At 52.1% G+C, this 9,190-nt stretch overlaps 1 protein-coding gene and 1 pseudogene across 2 annotated transcripts in view; one reads left to right on the top strand and one right to left on the bottom strand.

Annotated features, from left to right (window-relative positions):
- Positions 1-2,650, bottom strand: part of TSPAN9 (tetraspanin 9) — a 201,359-nt gene extending 198,709 nt beyond the window's left edge. The window contains exon 1 of one of the 2 annotated variants that reach the window (XM_030804845.1): positions 2,561-2,650. The gene's annotated coding sequence lies outside the window, so the exon portion shown is untranslated. The remainder of the gene's footprint in view (positions 1-2,560) is intronic. The other variant, XM_030804846.1, reaches the window with a different exon arrangement.
- Positions 629-8,487, top strand: LOC105738859 (annotated as a pseudogene).
- The last annotated feature ends 703 nt before the right edge of the window (positions 8,488-9,190 follow it).

Here is a 9,190-nt window from a genome sequence, read left to right on the forward strand (position 1 = left end):
GGAGGCCAAGGTAGGAGAATTGCTTGAGGCCGGGAGTTCAAGACCAGAGACCAGCCTGGGCAACATAGCACAACTCCGTCTCTACCAAAAAAAAAAAAAAATTTTTTTTAATTATCTGAGCATGGGGCCTGCACCTATAGTCCCAGCTACTCGGGAGGCTAAGGTGGGAGGATAACTTGAGCCCAGGAGTTGGAGGCTGCAGTGAGCTGCTTGCATCCCTGTGCTCCAGCTCAGGCAACAAAGCAAGACCCTGTCTCAAAAAAAAAAAAGAAAAAAAAAAATAGAAGAAGGGGCTGAGTACAGTGGCTCACGCCTGTAATCCCAGCACTTTGGGAGGCCAAGGCAGGCGGATCACCTGAGGTCAGGAGTTTGAGACCAGCCTGGCCAATATGGTGAAACTCCATCTCTACTAAAAGTACAAAAATTAGCCAGGTGTGGTGGCGGGCACCTGTAATCCCAGCTACTTGGGAGGTTGAGGCAGGAGAATCACTTGAACCCATGAGGCAGAGGTTGCAGTAAGCCGAGATAGTGCCATTGCACTCCAGCCTGGGCAACAAAAGCAAAAGTCTGTCTCAAAAAATAAAATAAATAAAATAGAAGAAGGGCAGAGAGGCAGATGGCAGAATAGATGGCACAAGGCAGGAAAGTCAGAAGCCAGGGTTCAAGTTTTGCCTCTTTCACTTAATGAGTTTTGTGACCTTAGATAAGATACTTATTCTGAGTATCATTTTCCTAACCTATAAGAAGAAAATTAAAAGTAACAAACTTCAGCCAATGCGGTGGCTCACACCTATAACCCCAGCACTTTGGAAGGCCAAGGCGGGTAGATCACTTGAGGTCAGGAGTTCAAGACCAGCCTGGCCAACATGGCAAAACCCCATCTCTACTAAAAATACAAAAATTAGAAGGCGTGGCGACACGTGCCCGTAATCCCAGCTACTCAGGAGGCTGAGGCAGGAGAATCGCTTGAACCTGGGAATCGGGGGTTGCAGTGAGCTGAGATCCTGCCACTGCACTCCAGCCTGGGCAACAGAGTGAGACTCTGTCTCAAAAAAAAAAGTAACAAACTTCAGAAGATTATGTATGAATTAAATAAAATTATATACAGCTAATGTAATGTGCATAGAAAACACTTGGCCAGCTATGAATTACTTTATCAACACTAGTTATTAATATTAAATATCTGTTCATAGGTTTAAAAAGCCCTGCCAGAATATTAAAATCTGATTAAACCAGACCAAAAAAAAAAAAATCCTACTCTCACCTGTTCAGGGACTTGCACACAGGGGGTCTTCAGTGAGTGAGAGTAGAACTGAATTACACTTCAAGTTTTGTCTACCCCAATCCTCTCCCTCCAACCCACAGCCCAGCTGCATCAGCCATGCCAAGACCAAGCCGAGGGTAGGAAGCCGGTGTAATTGTCTGCCTCTCTGGCTGCATTCCTTAGCTAAATATAAATGATTTGTCCAGGCTATTGTTTGAAATTATCCATAATCCCTCTCCTCCCCTCCCCATTACTTATGATGGCAAGCTAGCTGTGTTATCTCTATAGCAAAGCATATATTCAACATTCTCTGTGGCTATTTTCAGTAAAGAGAAGGGAGCTGGCAGGTATGTATAGGGATCCTCGCATGAGTCTTCAGTTTTCTCCACTAGTCCAGGAAAGCTTCCTGGAGGAGGAAATACCTAAGTCACCCCAGGGAAAAGGACAGCTGCAGGTCAGAAGGGCACGCGCACATAATGAGAGATTGGGTCTCTGAACCAAGAGTGGTAAGCCCCTGCCTTCTTACCCCCCATTTTGGTGATGCGAGAAAAAGGTAGCTCAAGGAATCCCATACTAGCCCAAGCTTCCCCAGACAATACAGGCATTTGGGGGAAGATGACGAGGTGACTCGTATATTTTTCACAGAGGGAGGAGATCCAAGACCCCAGTTCCCAGATGTACAAGTACAAATACTGCTCTTACAACAAGCCAGTTTCTTGTTTGGATCTTTTTTTAAAAACCACAAGAAAGTTTTTTGAAGTCCCAAACTTGAATGCACAGATGGGCTAGATCTCCAACTTCGGGGTGTGCCAGAGTCCTGTCACTCGTAGTGCTGATCTTCCAGCAGTGGCCCAGGGAGTGGTCGCGGGTGCCGGGGGGCTGCAGGCCATATCCCCAGTCCGAAGGCCCTCTGGCCCTCTTTGGGGTCCTTGTATAGACTGTCCCAAGCGGTGCACTGGGTCACACAGTTGGAAACCCTTGCCGGCCCCGGGGACTCCCTTTCTGAAACGGTCTTCCTCGGAACCATCCCCTGGAGGACCCCACTTCGCTCGGTGCCCGGGCCCCGCACCCATCCGCCCCTTCCCGGCCCGCTTCCCGCACGGCGCCTACTCTGTTCCTCGTTCTCTCGTCCCACCGCCGCCCTGCCCACACCGCCTCCCGTGGGCGCCCCCGGCCGCTCCCCCTTCTCGGGTCCCGGCCTGGGGGTGCCCGGCCCGCCCGGCGCCGGCTCAAGGCCGCGCGACTCCGCACGCTCACGAGAGCCGCCTCGCCGCCCGCCGTCCGGGCCGCACTCACCGCGCCCGCAGGACTTGGGGGTCTCCGCTCCGCTCGCGCTCCGGCACCGCCGCCGCCGCCGCCAGCGGAAACAGGGGGCGGGGCCTGCCCGGGAATGGCGAGCCTGCGGGGCTGGGCTGCCCGGGGGGCGGAGCGGGGAGGGGCGGAGCGGGGAGGGGCGGGGCAGAGAAGGAGTGCAGGGCTGAGGGGGGCGCCAGCGCCAGCGCCCTGCACTGCCCCAGGCTGGGTCCCCTGCGTTAAAGGAGGGGGAGCCCGGGGACGGGGCAAGGGGCCCGCGAGGCACGGGTGCCCTCTCGGGGTTCCGGAAGCCTCCCTCCCCGCCCCGCCGCCCGCATGCCCCGACCGGCCGCTCCCTCCGAGGTGCTATGATCACGCCTTCCCCCTGCGGCGAACGGGCCTCTTCCCAGGGTAGGGGCGGGGAGGTCCGGGCCTGGCAGTGCGCTCTCCTGGGCTCTGCGCCCACAGGGCACCCAAGGGCCGTCCTGGCCCAGGCCTCAGCTCTCTCCCTCGCGCCAGGCTGCCTGGCCTCGCCACCCCACCCCCACACCTACGAACCCCTTCCCTGGTGTTTCGGGCGGACTGTATGAGATGCTGACAGCGCGGGTGTGTGTTAGAGCCTGCCTGAGACACCTCCTGCAGAAAGAGCCATGCCTCCCCGGGAGCTGGCGGCCTCCAAGGGCGGCTCCAGGGCACTGTGTGCGGGAGGGGTGCGCTGAGGCCGGAGAAACTCCCCCTAGGCATGTCTGGCCCGGCGCTTTTTCAGGCCTGGATTTTATGTGTTTTTTGGTTTTTTGTTTTTGTTTTGTTTTGTTTTGTTTTTTCTTGAGACAAGGACTCACTCTGTTGCCCAGGCAGGAGTGCAGTGGTGCGATCACGGCTCACTGCAGCCTCGACTTCCTGGGCTCAAGTGATCCCGCCTCAGCCTCCAGAGTAGTTGGGACTGTAGGCGCGCACCACCACGTCCGGCTAAGTTTTTAATTTTTTTTGTACAGACGGTGGTCTCCCTGGGCTCAAGCCATCCTCCTGCCTCTGCCTCCCAAAGTGCTGGGATTATAGGCCCGGATTCTTAAAGCTAGAAGGCCGAAACTTGTTTCCAAAGAGCACTAAAACGCCATCTTTTCTCATCATTACTGTCATCAAAAATGTCTTCTAGGCCAGGTGCGGTGGCTCACGTGTGTAATCCCAGGACTTTGGGGGACCCAGGTGGAAGGATTGCTTGAGCTCAGGAACTCAGGATTCAAGAACAGCTTGGGCAACATAGGGAAACCCCATCTCAAAAAAAAAAAAAGTTTTAATTAACCGGGTGTGGTAGCACACCCCTGTAGTCCCAGCAACTCCGGAGGCTGAGGCTCAGGCGTTGGAGGCTGCAGTAAACTAGAATCACGCCACTGTACTCCAGCCTGGGCAGCAGAGGGAGACCCTGTCTTTAAAAGTGAAAATTTAAAAAATTTTAAAGAAACTGTATGCTGTGCTTCCCACGTGCCCTACCATTGCACTAAGCTTGACTGGGGACAAGTTTTTAAAACCTGCCTAGAATCACTAGGGTCGCTTTTGCTTTCTGCTAATTAGGCTGGAAGTTTTCACTCATCTTCTGGGCCCCTTTCCCTCACACACATGCAATCTTGTTTTTGTCTATTAGACTAAACCCGTAACCCATCTCTTTCTGATCTCCCTTTCCCCACAAGGAAAATATTCTCCTTCCACATTTTGCTTCATGCAAAGCCTTGTTCAATACCCCTAACAGTCTTCCCAAGGAACCCCCACCAGCCCCAATCTCTCCAGTCACTGCGGCAGAGTTGGGTACATGTACCCAACTCTGCCCAGGCTCCAGAAGAGGAAACTGGGTCTCAGAGAGGGAAAGAGATGTACTAGGATTGTCTGCCAGCAAGCCAACTCACTGGTAGACCATCGGATGCAGCCTGGTGAGGGAGTAGCTGCAGGGCTTGGGAGCCAGACACACCTGTCTGAATCCTGGCTCTGCTTTTATGGGCTGGGACCTCTTCAGGCCTGTTTTCTCACCTGTGGAATGGGGCATAAGAATACCAATTAGGGGGGCAGGCACGGTGGCTCACACCTGTAATCCCAGTACATTGGGAGGCTGAGGCGGGTGGATTACCTGAGGTCAGGAGTTCGAGACCAGCCTGGCCAAAATGGTGAAACCCCGTCTCTACTAAAAATACACAAATTAGCCGGGCATGGTGGCACATGCCTGTAATCCCAGCTACTCGGAGGGCTGAGGCAGGAGAATTGCTTGAGCCTGGGAGACGGACGGTGCAGTGAGCCAAGATCATGCCACTGCACTCCAGCCTGGTTGACAGAGCAAGACTGTCTCAAAAAAAAAAAAAAAAAAAAAAGCCAATTCCACAGGGTTGATGGGCTGACCAAGATGATGGAGCAAAAGCACAACATGTGATGTGTGCTAACTGCTCAACAAATGCTAGCTTCCTCCTGCCCTTTTTGGTTTTTGTTTTGTTGTTTTTGAGACAGAGACTTGCTCTGCCACCCAGGCTGGAGGGCAGTGGTGCCATCATGGCTCGCTGCAGCCTCAAACTCCTGGACTCAAGGATCCTCCTACCTCAGACTCCTAAGTAGCTGGAACCACAGGTGCATGCCACCATACCCAGCGAATTGGGGTTTTTGTTTGTTTGTTTTGTTTTGTCTTTATTTTTTTGTTTTGTAGAGACAGAGGCCTATGTTGCTCAAGCTAGTTTTGAACTCCTGGCCTCAAGCAATCCTTCCACCTTGGCCTCCCAACGTCCTCCTGCCCTTTAAACAAAGATAGGCGGAGCACAGTGGCTCACTTCTGTCATCCCAGCACTTTGGGAGGCTGAGGCAGGTGGATCACTCAAGCCCAGGAGTTCAAGACCAGCCTGGCCCAACATGGCAAAAGCCCATCTCTACTAAAAATACAAAAATTAGCCAAGCGTGCATGGGTGTGGTGGCACATGCCTGTACGGGAGGCTGAGGTAAGAGGATTGCTTGAGCCCGGGAGGTCAAGGCTGCAGTGAACCATGATTACACCACTGCTCTCCAGCCTGGGTGACAGAGTGAGACTCTGTCTCAAATTAATTAATTAATTAGAGCAAATCTGAAATACTGGAATTCTGAAGTCTTAGAGATGGATAAAATCTTAGAAGAAATCCCTCAGCCATAGCCCAGAAAATGGCTTCACTGCTCACTCTCCTTCACCACATTCAGAGATGAGTGCCTCAGTGCCTCCGAGGGGCTGACAGCTGGAAGGAAGCTCTGAAGAAAAGCTATAGAGGAGATGGGATTATTCAGCATAAAGGACAAAAAGGTGACTAGTGGTCTGTGAAGCAGACACACTGGTCGTGTCCACGGAGGACTAAACGCAAGTAAACCTGACGATGAGGCACCACCCTCTTGGGGAAGGGACTTACAAATGCATGAAGTCACCGCTTATCATACCAGGCTTGGAAATGTCATTGCGTTTCCCTCCTGGAGGAGATTCCAAAAAATGCTGAGGAGTACCATCTATCAGGTTAGACAGAGGTAGGGTGACTGTATCCAGGTTTCAGGGGCACATCCTACTTACTCCTTTTGTCCTGGCATAGTTCCTAATAGTCCCCCTTTCACTCTCGATATATCCTGGTGTGGATGATAAATTATATGCCACTTTAACTGTGAACAAAGGCAGGACTCCAAACAGCTCCTTCCAGGCCTGGATGTCAGCAACTCTGCTGGAATTTCTGGATCCCCAGGGACTTCAAAAGATAGCATGTCAGTTTATCCCCTTGAAATCACCAAATCAAATCAAAAATGACAATAGGCTAAAATTAAAGTCCCAGCCAACCACCCCAAGTCAAGCTTCAGGACTGTCCCTGCTGAATTGCGACACCTAGTGGCGAGAGTGCACGCTGCCGGAGCGGGGTTCCGCCAACACTTCATATTCGGCCATAGGTTTCAAGTGACTTGCAAAGCAGCTAGCAGCTAACATGTACTGTTTATGTGCCAGGCACAGTTCTAAGTACTTTACATGTCCTAACCCATTGATCCTCACAACAACACCGTGAGGTAGGTAGTAGCATCACCATCCCGACATTTTTACAGATGAGGAAACTGAGGCTGAGACAGGTTAAGTAATTTCTCCAAGGTCATTTCACCAGTAAATGACTAAGCTAGGATATAACCCCAGGTTGTCTGGCTGGAGGGCCTGCACAGTTAACTACTGCTCCATCCAGACTGTAATGCACAAAGTTACTTCGGAGGAATCTTCCACCTGAAGAGATTTCCACCACCCCTCTGACATGGAGATGATGTGAGGGTACAGTGAGAAGTAGAATGTATGAAGAGTTCCACTCTCTGCCAGGTGCAGTGGCTCACGCCTATAATCTCAGCACTTCGGGAGGCTGAGGTGGGTGAATCACCTGAGGTCAGGAATTCGAGACCAGCCTGGCCAACATGGTGAAACCCCGTCTCCACTAAAAACACAAAAATTAGCCGCGTCTTTAATCCCAGCTACTCGGGAGGCTGAGACAGGAGAATCACTTGAACCTGGGAGGCGGAGGTTGCAGTGAGCCAAGATTGTGCCACTGCACTCCAGCCTGGGCAACAGGACCAGACTTCGTCTAAAAAAATAAAAAAAGAGTCCACCCTCATGTCTACCAGTACAGAATAGTAGTTTCCACATCTATAAAAATCGCCTGGGCCAGGCGTGGTGGCTCACGCCTGTAATCCCAGCACTTTGGAAGGCCGAGGCGAGTGGCTCACCTGAGGTCAGGAGTTCGAGATCAGCCTGGCCAACGTGGTGAAACCCCGTCTCTACTAAAAATACAAAAATTAGCTGGGCGTGGTGTCGGGCACTTGTAGTCCCAGCTACTTGGGAGGCTGAGGCAGGACAATCACTTGAACCCGGGAGGGGGGCGTTGCAGTGAGCCGAGATCGCACCACTGCACTCCAGCCTGGGCGACAGAGCGAGACTCCGTCCAAAAAAAAAAAAAAAAAACGTCGCCTGGGCACAGTGGCTCACACCTGTAATCTCAGCACTTTAGGAGGCCGAGGTGGGCAGATCACCTGAGGTCAGGAGTTTGAGACCAGCCTGACCAACATGGTGAAACCGTGTCTCTACTAAAAATACAAAAAAATTAGCCAGGCTTAGTGGCCAACGCCTGTAATCCCAGCTACTCGGAGGCTGAGGCAGGAGACTTACTTGAACCTGGGAGGCGGAGGTTGCAGTGAGCAGAGATCGCGCCACTGCACTCCAGCCTAGGCAACAGAGCAAGACTCCATCTCACAAAAAAAAAAAAAAAAAAGGAAAAAAAAAATGCTTTCCCAGGCGACCGCGGAAGATGGCAGAGGTGCCAGGTCCTGGTGCTCGATGGTCGAGGCCATCTCCTGGGCCGCCTGGCGGCCATCGTGGCTAAGCAGGTACTGCTGGGCCAGAAGGTGGTGGTCGTATGCTGCGAGGGCATCAACATTTCTGGCAATTTCTACAGAAACATGTTGCATGTTGAAGCACCCGGCTTTCCTCCACAAGCGGATGAACACCAACCCTTCCTGAGGCCCCTACCACTTCCAGGCCCCCAATACATCTTCCGGCGGGCGGTGCCAGGCATGCTGCACGCCAAGACCAAGCGAGGCCAGGCCCCCTGGACCGCCTCAAGGTGTTTGACGGCATGCCACCGCCCGACGACAAGAAAAACCGGATGGTGGTTCCTGCTGCCCTCAAGATCGTGCGTCTGAAGCCTACAAGAAAGTTTGCCTATCTATGGCGCCTGGCTCACGAGGTTGGCTGGAAGTACCAGGCAGTGACAGCCACCCTGGAGGAGAAGAGGAAGGAGAAGGCCAAGATCCACTACCAGAAGAAGAAACAGCTCATGAGGCTACGGAAACAGGCTGAAAAGAACGTGGAGAAGAAAATTGCCAAATACACAGAGGTCCTCAAGACCCACAGACTCGTGGTCTGAGCCCAATAAAGACTGTTCATTCCTCATGCTTGGCCTAGCCTGCCCTTCCTCCATCGTCACCCTGGAATGTGCGGGACCCTGGGGCAGCAGCAGTCCGGGTGCCACAGGCAGCCTGGGACGTAGGAAGCTGGGAGCAAGGAAAGGGTCTTAGTCACTGCCTTCTGAGGTTACTTGAAAGCACTCGGAGAATTGTGCAGGTATAATTTATCTATGACCAACAGGAAGAGCAACCAGTTACTATTAGCAAAAGGGAGCCGGAAGACTAATTAGAGGGGCCCTACCTTGTGAGTGGAGCGTCGGTTTAACTTTCCACCTGGTCATATAACGCTGCAGCTGTTAGAATGTGCAAGCGCTTGGGGACAGCATGAGCTTGCTGTCGCACAAAGAGTATTTATAGAAGCATAGACTGGGAAGATGTGCCACCAAGGGGCTTCAGGCATTGCCCGTGCTCCTCACCTGTATTTTGTAATCAGAATCAAACAAATTACTTTTAAAGAAAAAATAAAAGTCAGGGCATTGCCTGGGCACAGTGGCTCACGCCTGTAATCCCAGCACTTTGGGAGGCCCAGGCGGGAGATCACTTAAGCTCAGGAGTTTGAGACCAGCCTGGGCAACATAGTGAGCCCTTGTTTCCACTTTTTGTACCTTTTTTTTTAAGAAAAAGAGCAAAAAAATAATAATTTTTTTAAAAAACAGGGCAAGA

The sequence above is a fragment of the Nomascus leucogenys genome, chromosome 23, assembly GCF_006542625.1.
Source record: "Nomascus leucogenys isolate Asia chromosome 23, Asia_NLE_v1, whole genome shotgun sequence".
In the NCBI taxonomy this organism is placed as follows: Eukaryota; Metazoa; Chordata; class Mammalia; order Primates; family Hylobatidae; genus Nomascus; species Nomascus leucogenys.